We start from the raw sequence: 13,911 nt of genomic DNA on the forward strand, positions 1-13,911 counted from the left end.
CTGTTCCAAAGGGGTGAGGACCTTCAGTCTTGTCAGTGTTTTGAATAAGCTTATGAATGCAAAAACCTTGTCTTTCTCTCAGTTTTGGTCAAACCATATACACATTGTTTAGCTGCCTGAAAATAGCAGTACGACAAAGTCTGAGTAAGCCTCCCTCATTTCCTTGAAATTCATACACTGAGTGTGGCACCAGTAGTGAGAATAGGCTGTGAGGTTACATTATGTTCTGTTTCCTGGTAATGTTCCATTAGATCTTGTCTCTGGTTCTAAGGCTGAACAACAATCTCCCTGTGACTTGACAGAATTTTCCCTCAGCTTCCCAAACCTTTTACCTTGTGCTGAGCTGTTTCTTGTCTCCTATGCCCAAGGGGACAGAAGGCTTGTTGACCTTGATCTGCCAAATATGGGAGTACCAGAATTTCTTCAAAGAAACACTTATAGATAGTATGAGCTATCTCACATCAATGGGGTTTTGCATTTGCTCCAGGTTTTAGCTGATATGATGAAAGAGCTACCCAAAAGGCAAAATCAACTTCGGGGGATAATAATTCAGCATATATTCAGCAAGGCTACAACTTTGCTGTTGTTGTCTTCTTTCAACTGGTGATCCAATCATAGGGCTTTCTTGGCAAGATTTGTTCAGAGGGCATTGCCATTGCCTTTCTATTAGGATGAGAGAGAGAGAGTGTGTCTTGCCCAAGGTCATCCAGTAAGTTTACACAGCTATGCAGGGGTTCATACTCTGATATCCCAGATCCCTGGTCCAATACTATAACTGCTGCAAACTGATTTCAATGTGCAAAAGTATTTGTACTCAGTTAACTTAGCAGGGGAGAGAGGAGAGGAGGGTGCAGAATTTTGGCTGCACAACTTATTGCATGGTTCTTTTGTGGTCTGGGGTGGAGCACAGCAGCAGTGGCCTCTTCCATGGCTGCCTACTGGGTTTCTCTCTCCTGGAGGGTGGGTGGGCAGCACGGCGAGCCTTGGCTAGAGGAGAGACAGGAATTTCAGCCAATGGGATTCAAGAAGGGAAGTCTTCACTCTGGTCGGTTGCAGGGGTTTATATTGGAGCCACCTCCTTGCTCCTCTGCAGTCTTCGGGGTCATTCCCACTTATTGCTGAACTGGTTTCTGTGACTGAATCCAGAAATCGGTTCAACAATAAGTGTGGTTCCCACTACCTTTGTTCCGGAATAAGTGGAGAGGCACAAGGGTAGTGGGAAGACCCTGCCTTCTCCCCTGTCATCATTCTCCTTGCCTCTCCTTACCAGGCCACCGGCTTCTCCTCAACCTTCTGTGTCCTCCATCGTCTTCCCTGTGGGCTCTTTCTGCTTGGCAACCTTCTTCCCATGCTTGCCCACTCTGCAACCTTCTTCCTCTGTTCCCGGCTTCCCCATGGCCAGAGAAGCCGGGGAAAAGGTCGTAGGAAGTTCGCAAGGCTTTCCTAGCTTCTCTGTGACATCCCTGTGACTTCCTTACCAGCTTCCCTGGCTGTGGGGAAGCCGGGAATGGAGAAAGAAGGTTGCAAAGTGGGGAAGCCTGGGAAGGAGGTTGTCAAGTGGAAAGAGCCCACAGGGAAGCTGACAGAGGACGCAGAAGGCTGTGGAGAAGCCGGTGGCCCAGTTAAAGAGAGGCAAGAGAGGCTGGTGACAGGGGAGATGGCTGGGGCCCTTGCAGTTGCCCCTTCCTGTAAGAGCCAGGTGGATTCCAATCCGCCTCTCTGGTTCCCATTTTCGCCAGGGGGTAGATTCGAATCCACAAGGTTCCCACTTGGGCTGAATCAATTTTCCCCCCCAAATAAATTGATTCAGCCCAAAAAACACCCCTTTAACCCAGAGTCTTTTTGACATGGGTTAAAGGGGTAAAAACCATGCCCCCCCTTTCCATCTGTGACAGGTTGGGGAGTATTCATTAGAAAGATTTCAGAAAGCCCCCTCAGGTGCAGCTGTACTCATAGAACTCTTTTTCCACATACAGTAATTGGGAGTCCTGCTTCTTTTGACTACATGGATACTTCTTGCAGATGTTCTAATGAGCTCCTATCAGTTGAAGCAGAACCTGTTGCTTTCCAAACTGAATTCACTGAATGCTGTTTGAATATTTGAAAAGAGCTATATTCTGCTGAGTTCATCTTGTACCTTTTCACAATGGCTCAGTCCAGAAAGCAAAACAATACAACTTGGATACAAACCCAATAAAATACAGGTTACAGTTCAGAAATTAAAATGGTACTCCATGCCTGCCAGTAAATGTTAGCTGTAATCAAAAGGTAAGGTTCCCCTCCCATCGATACCCTGTATGAGTTGGTTCCTCTTGCTCTCTGCTTAAGAATATATTTATAATTAGTTCAGTCATATGCAATATTTTGTTCTTTGCTGCACTCAGCCAGGAATGCTTTGGATGTAGTATCATCCCTACGCAAAGCGCTGCATGATATGGTACTGAAATATAGTTTTGTTTCATTTCATTCGCCTATGGAATCCATAAGATTACTAAATAATCACAAAACTCCTTTTGCATGTAGTGGTCTGTCCAGATGTAGCATTCCTTTACACACTCATCCTTTCTCCCATCATACAGGCCATTTACTCTAGCTATGTGCTAGCAAGAAGATTTTTTGACCCTAAGTAAATATCCTCTTGAAAGTCATTTTAGTTGCTGCCAATGAACCAAAGTGCTCATTAATTGGAGCAATGTCCTGTAATGCACCATTTGAAGCAGCGATTCAAAATCCATCATATGTAGCTATTGTTTGTCTCAGTTCCATTAAGCTGTCATGGGATGCTTCTGGTTTTCTGGCGTTTCATTTTGCAAGGCTCTTCAGGGTCAAAAACACAGGTGCACACAGTTGTCCTTTATAATTGCATTTTCAACGACACACATTTGTTTTGTATTTTTCTCTTTTTGGCTCAGCATTTTAACCATATCAGCATTTTAACAGCTCCAAGAGAGTTTTGAAATTAACATTCCTTTAAGGTGAATTAGAAAATTCCCTTTTCAGGTGCCCAAATTTCTGGCATCTTCCATGCAACTAAGTAGAGAATGAAACTCAGTACAGACTGCTGCTCTTGAGTCTCTTCCATCATGTAAATCATGCACTTTTAGATACAATGCCCTGGGGTTTCTGGGGCAAAAAGTAGCTTTTCAAAGCTCTGGTCCTGCATTAAATATAAACTCTGGCAGGATGAATTACTTCGTGATTTGCTTGGTTTGGAAAGCGATTTCAAAAGAAATCTCATTAGTTCTCATTATGAAAGGGGTTTTTTAAAAAGGTGATTGTGGTTCCCACTGGCAGCACCATTTTCAGCTCCCCTGTCAATCATCTGAAGTAAGCCCGGCTTAGAAATTGGGATGGGGGGGGGGGTTGGAGGCTGAGAGAGTGTGTTCTGAGGCTGAGATAGTATGACAAGGAGGATGGCAATGGAACAAGGCAAGGCGGGGGAGTGGAGTGGAGAAGAGGATGAGGATGAGACAGAGGCAAGGCTGGGAAGGGAGCTTGGGGGCCAGAGAAAGGACATCACCAGGGCAGGAATGGAGAAGAAGAAGAGGAGGAGGAGGAGAATGGAAATGGAGGGCACTGGGACCCAGGGAGGCTTGTGAGGACAGGGCATGTTTTCTTTTCTTTCCTTTCCTTTTTTTTTGTAAATACAATTAAGCGCTTAAGCGACAGAGTGGTTTAACACCTTTGCAAGTAGTTGCTAAACCATTCTATTGCTTAAGCACTTATTTTTATTTTTATTTTTTATTATTTTTTTTAAAATAATTTTTATTTCTTAAAAACAAAAATTACATTGTAAAAACAAAACATCACAATTATACATTGACAACCAAGACATCAATACATATAGTAACAATACATATACATATATCATCCTTATAACTATATCCTACATGCAAATATTCCCCATACCCCTACACCTTCCTATACCCTCCCTCCCACCTACAGATAAGAACAATAAACAGAAGATCATACATATAATAACAACCACGACACTTACAGACATTACAAAATAAAATTTCCTTCCTGGAGTCTACTACTTGCTATCTTATGCTATGTTTCCTTTGGTCTCTCAAATATTAATAATAATCAATATCTCCTTGTTTCTTTATCTTATCTTTATTTTATACTTAAAGGATATTCAAGGAAGACAGAGGAAAGATTTGAAAATTCATAAGATGTAATACTCCTTTTAGTTTCTGTTGAGATGCTTGGTTTTTGGAAGTTCACAGGAGAGCCTAAGAATGATTATATGTTTTATTTTGGTAATAAGTAAGATGTTAGCAAAGGTATGTAATGGGAATTTAGTTCAGTACTACGAATTAGAAAAAACAAAAGGAAACATTTTTTTTTTTTAAAAAGGAACCAAACATCACACTAATAATGACAAGACAGCACTCGGGGGTTGGGGGGATGACATCTCCCAAAAAATGGGGAGGGATGTTAAACACCCCTCTGCCATTAGTCCCTCCCCTCCAGAATGCTGCAATTCCAGTCTTTCATTCCCACTTGCATGACAACCTTTGGAATTGTGTTTTTTTTTTAAAAAAGAACTTCTTTTTAGCTGGTGTCTGGAAAAACTTGTTCTTTTGCCTTTGCCTCGCTTCATCATGACAGATTTGATCACATTGCAACAGGAACCGGTTTCAAATGGGAACTAGGGTCATTTAATTTGCTCAGCAATCTGATTATTTTTATAGTGGGAATGGGGCCTGAGATAGCGCTTGAATAGCCCACCCTTTTAAAGTTGTTCAGCTCTACAAGCACTTCAGTATGCAAAGCACAGAAGGAAAGCCTAAGTTTTGTTGATTTCTAGTTGTTTCTATCCAGGATGGAGGCAGCGACAACTGCATGCCATGGCCTCCACAAAGAGCAAAAAGAAGCCCTGAAAAGGGGCTCCTTTTTGCATCCCAGAAGGGGTGCCATAGTGACACCCCTTATGCCCAGTGCCATTTAGGCGCAGCACATGATGAGTGTCATCATGGTCCATGCCATGTAGACGGATGCACACCAAGATGGTGTCCAGGTGGCGTGGTGGGGACTCAGAACATCCAGACGCTCAGTCCTCACTGTGCCTACAGGCCAACACAAAGTGCCAGTCTGTAGAGCCCCTTAGTCCCACAGACAAACGACTACATTAGTGATCCCCAAACTGTACCCTTTAAGAGATTTTGGACTTCAGCTCCCAGAAGTCTCAGCCATGTTGGTCAGTAGTCTGAGATTCTGGGAGCTGAAAGGGTACAGTTTGGGTACCACTGCACTACATCATACTGGTTCTTATAAATGCACACCTTGTTCTTATTTCTTCTTATGGCTCACCATATCCCTCGGAATGAAAATGGATCTTTTCCAAAATGCAAGCAGGTTTTTTCAAAGTTATCTGTTCAGTGTCTTCATATCTACTTTATAGTTCTGGAAACAAAACCTAATATGTGTATTGTCTACTATAGCAAAATATTAGTCCATTTGCCATTTCATTTTGACTATATGTATGTGAGAACCATACAACATTTCACAGATGAAAACCTGGACAAATGCGGTCAAGCAACATCAGAGTGTGGACAAGATGGCAAAAGTTATTAATGAGGGAGAAGAGACAAGCTAGAAGAAGCTATAGCAGTTAACTTTAGCAGGAAATGCAATATTCTACCCCATTTCTGCCCTCTCACTTGTTGAGTGCAAACTACATTTGTGCTTTGAAATCCATTTGCAGCAACTGAAGTAAAGTGAGGTCAAAGAGGGAGAGTGGAAAGAGAAGGTAGAAACAGAGACATTTTAAAAGCAGCAGAAAAAAGTGAACAACAGGTTTAATTGGGACTGTCCCTGCAAAACAGGGACAGTTGGAAGGTATAGAAATGTTTTTCAACTACAACTAACATTCATTTTTAGCCTACAAACTGGTAACCCTCTCCTGGTTGAATCAATATTCCTCCTCCTCTTCTTCTTATGTGGCTTCAAGTTGTCTTGAATTTATGTTGGCCCTCTCTTAGGATTTTTCTTACAGGCTAGGTTGGCAACTTCTCAGCCTATTTATATAACTTCAGACTTGGGTGTTTATCACACTATACTCTCTGCCTGAGAATTCTAAATACCCCTCCTTAAAACTGCCAATCCCAGAATGCAACAGGAGGCAGCTAGAGCAGTTAAAGTGGAATAGTAGCACTATAAGAGTATAGTGTGATAAACACCGAGGACATATAACTTGGTAAAACCTGTAAAGGGTAGAATATAGAACCTAAGTCTGGGGAGACTACCAAATGTTCCCTTAAAGAATGTTAACTTGCCAAGATTGCCTTCAGGTCACACTGTGAGTTAGTAGATTGGTGAATTCTAAAAGTGCACTAGACTCTTGTGTACTGAACAGAAAGATAAGATCTAAACCTGATTGGAAAAACAATGTCTTGCATGGGTGGGACTGTATTGTTGTTGTCTGCCTTCAAGTTGTTTCTGACTTATGGCGGCCCTAAGGTAACCCTGTTACAGGGTTCTTTTGGCAAGATTTGATCAGACGGGGTTTGCCATTAACTTTTCCTAAGGCTGAGAATGTGTGACTTGCCCAAGATCACCCAGAGGGTTTCCATGGCAAAGTATGGATTGAATCCTGGTGTCCCAGAGTTCAAATCCAACCCTCAAACTACTATGCCACACTAGCTCTCACAATATTGCACATTCACATAAAATTTCACAGTGCTATTTCCAGTATGTAGTCTTATCTTGGACATTATTATAACTGTTAATACATATATTTTATAGACATGCAACCATATTGATCTATGTGGCGTCATCTTTTTAAGTGTTCTTTCTGTATTAAGAGTGCTTTTCGAGTTAATGACATGAATCATTGCATAAGGCATACATAGTATACATAAGGACTGCATTGATAGCATGTACATACATGTACAAATGTACATTATGGATCACATGTTGATTGCTGTTAATTCTCATAACCTACCGGGATATGGCCAGGTAGCAAAGCAGTTATTGTACCAAAAAAGTGACCACACAAGTATCTCTGAAATGTTTCCTTTAGCATCCCTTTCCTTGAACCATTGTGCTCCTTATTGGATAGGCTTGCATGTTGGCAAGAAGCCACAATTTGAATTCTGACTTATTTTTTTGATTGGATGTGCATTGGCAAAAGCCCCAATAAACGTTTCATTGCAGGCTTACTAATTCTAGTTTGTTTAAACCATGGCTTGTTACATTGAAAGCCAGAACTTAGTTAGTTCCCACAGGTGTCCACTTTAAAATGGGACCTATCAAAAAGCTCAGGACAGAACAGACCAGAAATTGGGGGAGCAAACCTTCGAACACCAATTTAGGTTTTAGGGAAAAGGAAGGATATAGAGAAAGATAACAATTGTATTTTGTTTGGTTGTCAGTAGGACAATTTGTGGCTAAAGTAACAAATCCTGAGTAATACAAGCCATGGCTTCTCTGCTAGATGCTATGCCTGGAAATTCTGCCTTCAAGCAATAGTTTATACAATGTTAACTCTGGGAATATTGTAGGTGCAGGGGGGCAGTACTTAACATATAGGAGCATGAGATTACATTCATTCATTCCAGATGAAACGAAAGGCCAGCTTGTGCACAAAGGGCAGATAGTATGCACTTTCCTCATTTGAAAAGCAAACAGCAGAGTTCACAGGCTTCTTGGAAAACAAAAGATGTAAGCCTTGTATCATCTCTTATAAGTTATAGTGCCTTTGAAAAGCTGGAGCTTTTTGTTTCATTATGGCGGGTTACAGATCGCCCATTTGGGGCGGGCTGCACCCGCCCCTTTCCCCGGTGTATCGGGGCCTCAGCTGCCAGAACGGCAGCTGCTGAGGCCCCGATCCTCCGCTTTTCAGGCTGCGGGGAAGCGGCAGAACGCCGCTTCCCCGCAGCCTGAAAAGGGGTGTCCTTGGGGCTTCAAGCCCCAAGGACACCCCGTGGCGGCGGGGAGAAGGAGAAAGGGGCCGCTTGGCCCCTTTCTCCCTTGCTTCGCTGGGCGCAGCTGTCTGAAGGCTGCGCCCAGCGAGGCAAAGCGGCGCCGCAAACCAGGAAGGAGCTCTGAAACGGAGCTCCTTCCTGGTCCGTGGAAAGGGCGCACTAAGCATCCTGGTGCAGACCGACGACGTCACGTCCGCGCCGCCCCGTATAGAGGCGGCGCGGTCGTGACGTCGTCATGGCAGCCCCCATGTGGAAGGGGGGCCGCCATTTTGCACGGACTCAGTCCGTACTAGGGTTAGGGGGGTGCGGAAGCACCGCACCTTCCTAACCCTAGTACGAACTGACTCTGTACTTTAATGGCGGTGTGTAACCCGCCTATATTTACATCTACTGAATTGCCTCAGTTAGCTTTCCAAAGAGAACTAACTGGTTGTAAACTAAAAAAAAAAAACTACTTTTGACTAAAGTTTGACATTCTCTCTTGAATACACTGAGGTATATCCAGAGCAAAGATGATGCTATAACAAACAAAAAATAGTCACTCAGATATTGTTCTAAGTTGATTCAATATGCATTTTTAAGCTAGAGATTTATATGCATATAAGAAATAGTAACGCCCTGTCTATATTTACATTTCTATGCCACCCACTCTCCCCCTTTTTGACGTTTAGCATTAATTATAATGCAGGACTTTTCTTGCAAAAATGAGAAGGATGTGAATTTTAATTAGGCTGAACATCAGGTTAAGAAGAAATGAAAATTTAAAGAAAACTTTAATCAAGACTCTGTTAGAACTTGTACTGAGTTGAAATTGGTCACAGCCTTTATTAGCTACTGCTGACACAGTGGTGCCATTAAGCCAGTAATAATAAATTTGAGGCAAGGCCGACTCCTGGCTCATTCTGGGCAAAAATCACCCAGCTACAGGCAAAAACCATATACAAACCCCCCAGAGGTTTTTGGTCTAATGGGACCACTGTGTAAACAGTAGCTAATAACGGTATTAGTAGTGCACTGACCACTTTTCACACTTTAAATCAATTACAGACAGTTGATTTCTCCAAAGTTCCTGGGGGCTACTGCGCTATATGCAGCCTTGCCGGACACAGATTTGAGTTTACGCTTGCCCTGGAGGCCACCATAGAAACCAATGGGATTTGAGTGCACACTTTTCTCCCCATATGTGAGGGAGGGGCGTACAAAACGGATCCCCTGCATATAGGAAGTGCCCACTGTAAATACACCTCTTTGATTTATAATCAACTTCAGTCTGCTTCACAGCTCAAACTTAGTCCACATACACAGAACAATAAACACACTGCTGCTTCTGCCATAATTCTCAACCAATCAAACATTAGAGCTGTCAACTCTCTAGTGTCACCTGTCGATCAAAATATTTTTCTGTTCTTTAAAGAGATATTACACCAACAAACTCATGTTCTCATCTTCAGGCAGGAAGCCAATTGAGCAGAGACAACATGTGGAGAGAGCAGGAAGGGAGGGGATGGGAGAAGGAGAAATGGCAGCAGGCAGGGAGGGGCATTTGCCATTCATCATCCCCCTCCTGACTGTTTTAGTGTTCTCCCTGTCCCACCCAAGCTGCCTGGCACCTCTCTGCTGCCCTCCTCTGCCCACTGTGGCCACTCATGGGGATGGGCTGTTATCACCCAACAGCCTTCCCTCACCCCATTCTTGGCTGCAACCAGTTCACCCCTAGGCTGCTTCCTGTTTGCATTTTCTGTGGCCTTGGGCTTTCTTGGCTGAGAGAGCACAAGGCAGCAAAGAAGAATAGGTGGCTTGCAGCGACTGTGGTGAGATACCAGCCAGCTCACTGTGCCAGTGCTACACACTTATTCTGGCTTTTCCATGGCCTTGTGCTCTCTTGGATGAGAAATCTCAAGGCTGTGGAGAAGAACAGGTGGCTGGAAGTGGCTGTGATGAGCTTGCAACTGGCTTGCCTTGCTACTGTTTCCTGTTTGAGCTTCTACACAGCTTTGGTTCTCTCAGCTGAGAGTGAGACACCTCAAGGCAGTAAAGAATGAATGGGAGGTGGTGGCAGCTGTAGCAATCTGCTGTTGCTGCTGCTGCTGCTTGGCAGCCCACCAGGTGGGGAAGGAAGGCAACGGTGACAGGAACAGGAGGAGTCCATGGTACTATTGTTGCTGACATTGCCGGTACTTCACTTTCTTGGCTGGCCAATAGCCTTGCCAGACCCGGAAGGGGCTGCTGGGTAACAACAGCACTGTATCTCCCCAGTGGCCTCTGCAGGTGGAATGCCTAATTGAATGTCACCCCTTGAGATGTCACCCAAAATGGCCCTCACACCCTATACCCTATTAGTGATGCCTCTGTCCTTAGTGATGCCCCTACCCTCTTAGTGATGCCTCTGTAATGGAAAAAGGGTTATATTCAACTGGGGAGTTTGACTGCTGGTGCACTGTTGGAAATGACAGCATTACCGATCTCTCCAGGGCTATACACAGTATCGCTCCCAAGCGTCCTCTCAGGCCTGCTTCCAAAAAGTAGCCCTGGTATACAGAAGATCTCCGGGCAAGGAAGCGGGTTCTGCGACGACTAGAGCGCAAATGGCGGAGACATCAGGACTTAGCCGACAAGGCACTCCTAGACTCTCTTTTGGAGGACTATGGAGTGGCGATAGATGCAGCAAAGCACTCGTTCTATGCTGTGCGTATCGCGTCCATGGAGTCGCGTGCAGCAGAGCTGTTCAGGGTAGTGAGGGAGCTTACTCAGCTTCCCTCTTCCCTGAACCCTATATTGGAACCATCCAAGGCCTGCTGTGACCAATTTAACAACTTCTTCATGGATAAAACCTCTCGGATAAGGGCTGATCTCGACGCTATTATTTGTTCAGAAACCAGAGTAGAGGTCTCCAGAGCTTCCGTGGACTCAATTGCACTGGATCACTTTGAGTCTGTAAGTACCGAGGATGTGGACAAGATCCTTAGAAGTGTTAGGAAGACAACTTGCTCTCTCGATCCCTGTCCCTCATGGCTAGCGGCTCAGGGGGGTGCGGTTGTAACTACCATGCTGCACCGCATAATTAATACATCACTCAGGGAAGGGCAATTTCCATCCAGCTTAAAATTGGCCATTGTAAAACCGCTGATAAAAAAGCCCTCCCTTGACCCCCTGATGCATAATAATTATCGGCCTGTTTCACTACTTCCTTTCCTGGGGAAGGTGATCGAGAGGGCAGTTGCAATCCAGCTTCAATCGGTCTTGGAAGATACTGATTTTCTAAACCCATTTCAAACCGGGTTCCGGGTGGGCTATGGAGTTGAGACTGCCATGGTCGCCCTGGTCGATGATCTCCGTCTGAGCATGGACAGGGGTAGCGTCTCCCTGTTAGTGCTCTTGGACATCTCAGCGGCTTTCGATACCATTGACCATGGTATCCTTCTGGAACGCCTGAGGGAGTTGGGAATTGGGGGCACTGTGCTCCAGTGGTTCTGTTCCTACCTCTCGGGTAGATTCCAGATGGTGCAGCTGGGGGACGTGTGCTCCGATAGGAGGGCACTTACATCTGGTGTCCCTCAAGGAGCCATTCTGTCCCCCATGCTATTTAACATTTACATGAAACCGTTGGGAGAGATTATCCAGAGACACGGGGCACGGTGTTATCAGTACGCTGATGACACCCAAATATATTTCTCTGTGTCTCCGACTGATGCAGTGACCAGGGATGGCATCTCTCCTCTAGATGCCTGTCTGGACTCGGTAATGGTCTGGATGAGGGAAAACAGACTCAGATTGAATCCAGAGAAAACGGAAGTGTTCGTGATAGGTTCCGCTGGCCTGGGACTGGAGGTTTGTCCACCTGTCCTGAACGGGGTCACGCTCCCCTTGAAGGACTCTGTCCGCAGTTTGGGGGTGCTCCTGGACTTGTCGCTTCACCTTACATTTCAGGTGGATGCGACGGTTAGGAGAACCTGCTATCAGCTTCTGTTGATACGCCAGCTGCGACCCTTACTGGGTCGGGGGGACCTTGAAACGGTGGTACATGCTCTGGTAACCTCTCGTTTGGATTTCTATAATGCGCTCTACATGGGGCAACCCTTGTACCATACTCGGAAGCTACAATTGGTTCAGAACATGACAGCAAGACTGGTCACTGGATCTTCCAGGGCTAGTCATATAACACCAATATTAAAAGATCTACACTGGCTGCCTATCCACTTCCGAGCCCAATGCAAGGTGTTGGTTATTACCTATAAAGCCCTAAATGGCTTGGGCCCAGGGTACTTGGAGGACTGCCTCTCCATATAATCTGCCTCGCACACTCAGATCCGCTGGGAAGCAACTGTTGAGAGTTCCAGACTCGAAATATGCCACAACGCAGAGGGCCTTTTCCACCTCGGCCCCACAGCTCTGGAACTCGCTTCCCGGAGAGCTCCACTCGGCCACCTCCCTTGACCTGTTTAAGAAGGGGTTAAAAACCTTCCTGTTCCAACAGGCTTTCCCCTAACTGTTCCCGATGCAGCCTCCCCTCCCCCTCATTGTTATTGTTTCTTCTTCATCTCAAGCTAGCTGGATATTGTTATTTTTAAATTGTGTTTGCTATTTTAATCTAATTTTGCTGTTCTTGTTGTATTTTTATATTGTAATGCTGTGTTCTGTAACCCGCCTTGATCTGCGGAAAGGCGGGATATAAATAAATATTTTATTATTTTATTTACATGTTTAGTTTCCTTATCCAGAATTCCAAATTCCCAAATATTCCAAAATCAAAATTACCCACTTGGGTGGCTGCGATAGTGACAGCTTTGCTTTCTGATGATTCAATATACACAAAGTTTTTTTCATGCACAAAATTATTAAAAATATAGTGTATAAAATTACCTTCACACTATGTGCAAAAGGTATATATGAAACATAAATGTATTTCATGTTTAGACTTAGATCCCATCTTCGAGATATCTCATTATGTACCATATATACTTGACTATAAGTTGACTTCATGTGTATGTTGAAGCCAAGTTTTGGGGCCAGAATTACGGATTTTGATATGACTCATGGAGAAGTTGAGGTTAAAACCTAGGGGTATGTAACAAAGGTTGTAAAGGATGACGTTTACTGTCTTCATGCAGAAACGTCTTTTTCAGAATCTTTTAAGCCTGATTCCTCTTGGCACTCCTTTGAGGGGAAGCACCAAAGATGTGCCACCACTGCCATTTCCCCATTCAAGCTTTCAAAAAGGCCAGAAGCAGCATCACGGTGGAAAGAGTAGATGGGGTTGGTTCTTCTTTTGGGTGTTCCGAGATGAACTAAACTCTTACCTTTTGCCACTCTATACAGAGATGGAAAAGAGTTAAAACAGAGTACTTACATTGACCTGTGGATAAGTTGACCCAGCTTTTTGGGGTGAATTTTTGAATAATATTTCTAGAGTTATACATGAGTGTATACAGTATATGGAAATATTCCAAATTCTGGAAATCTCTGAAATCCAAAACACTTCTGGTCCCAAGAATTTCAAGTAAGGGAGATTCAGCCTGTATCAAGGTCCATTACGACATGAACTGATTACAGGGAACCTCCTGCCATCTGGGATGGGAGGCAGGTATGGTCAGCCCTTAATCTAGGCTGCACCTCATGGGGACTCTTTTCTTTTTGAAGCAGGTTCCCATTCCCCAAGAGCTTACAAAAGAGATATGGTCCAATGCTTTCACTGCTCCAACTGATGGATTGTGGCAAAGTAAAGCAGAGATGTGATTATTAACTCCCATGTTGGTATGGAAAAAGCAAAACTTTTCCTATTTAACATTTCTTCCTTAGCCTGGCATAAACAAGTACATAGCCAACAGATGCCAGTACCTAATGTGACAGCTACTATCATAAAATGATTGGATACTAGAGATATCAGAAAGTGAGGTGTTTTTTTTAAATTTAGTGACAAGAGTCTGAGTAAGAAATGACATAATCGACAGAATCTAATTGTTGGCAGGCCTTACAAGTTTCT

The sequence above is a fragment of the Sceloporus occidentalis genome, unplaced genomic scaffold, assembly GCF_023333645.1.
Source record: "Sceloporus occidentalis isolate IW3139 unplaced genomic scaffold, rSceOcc1.0.p SCAF_4, whole genome shotgun sequence".
Taxonomy (NCBI): domain Eukaryota; kingdom Metazoa; phylum Chordata; class Lepidosauria; order Squamata; family Phrynosomatidae; genus Sceloporus; species Sceloporus occidentalis.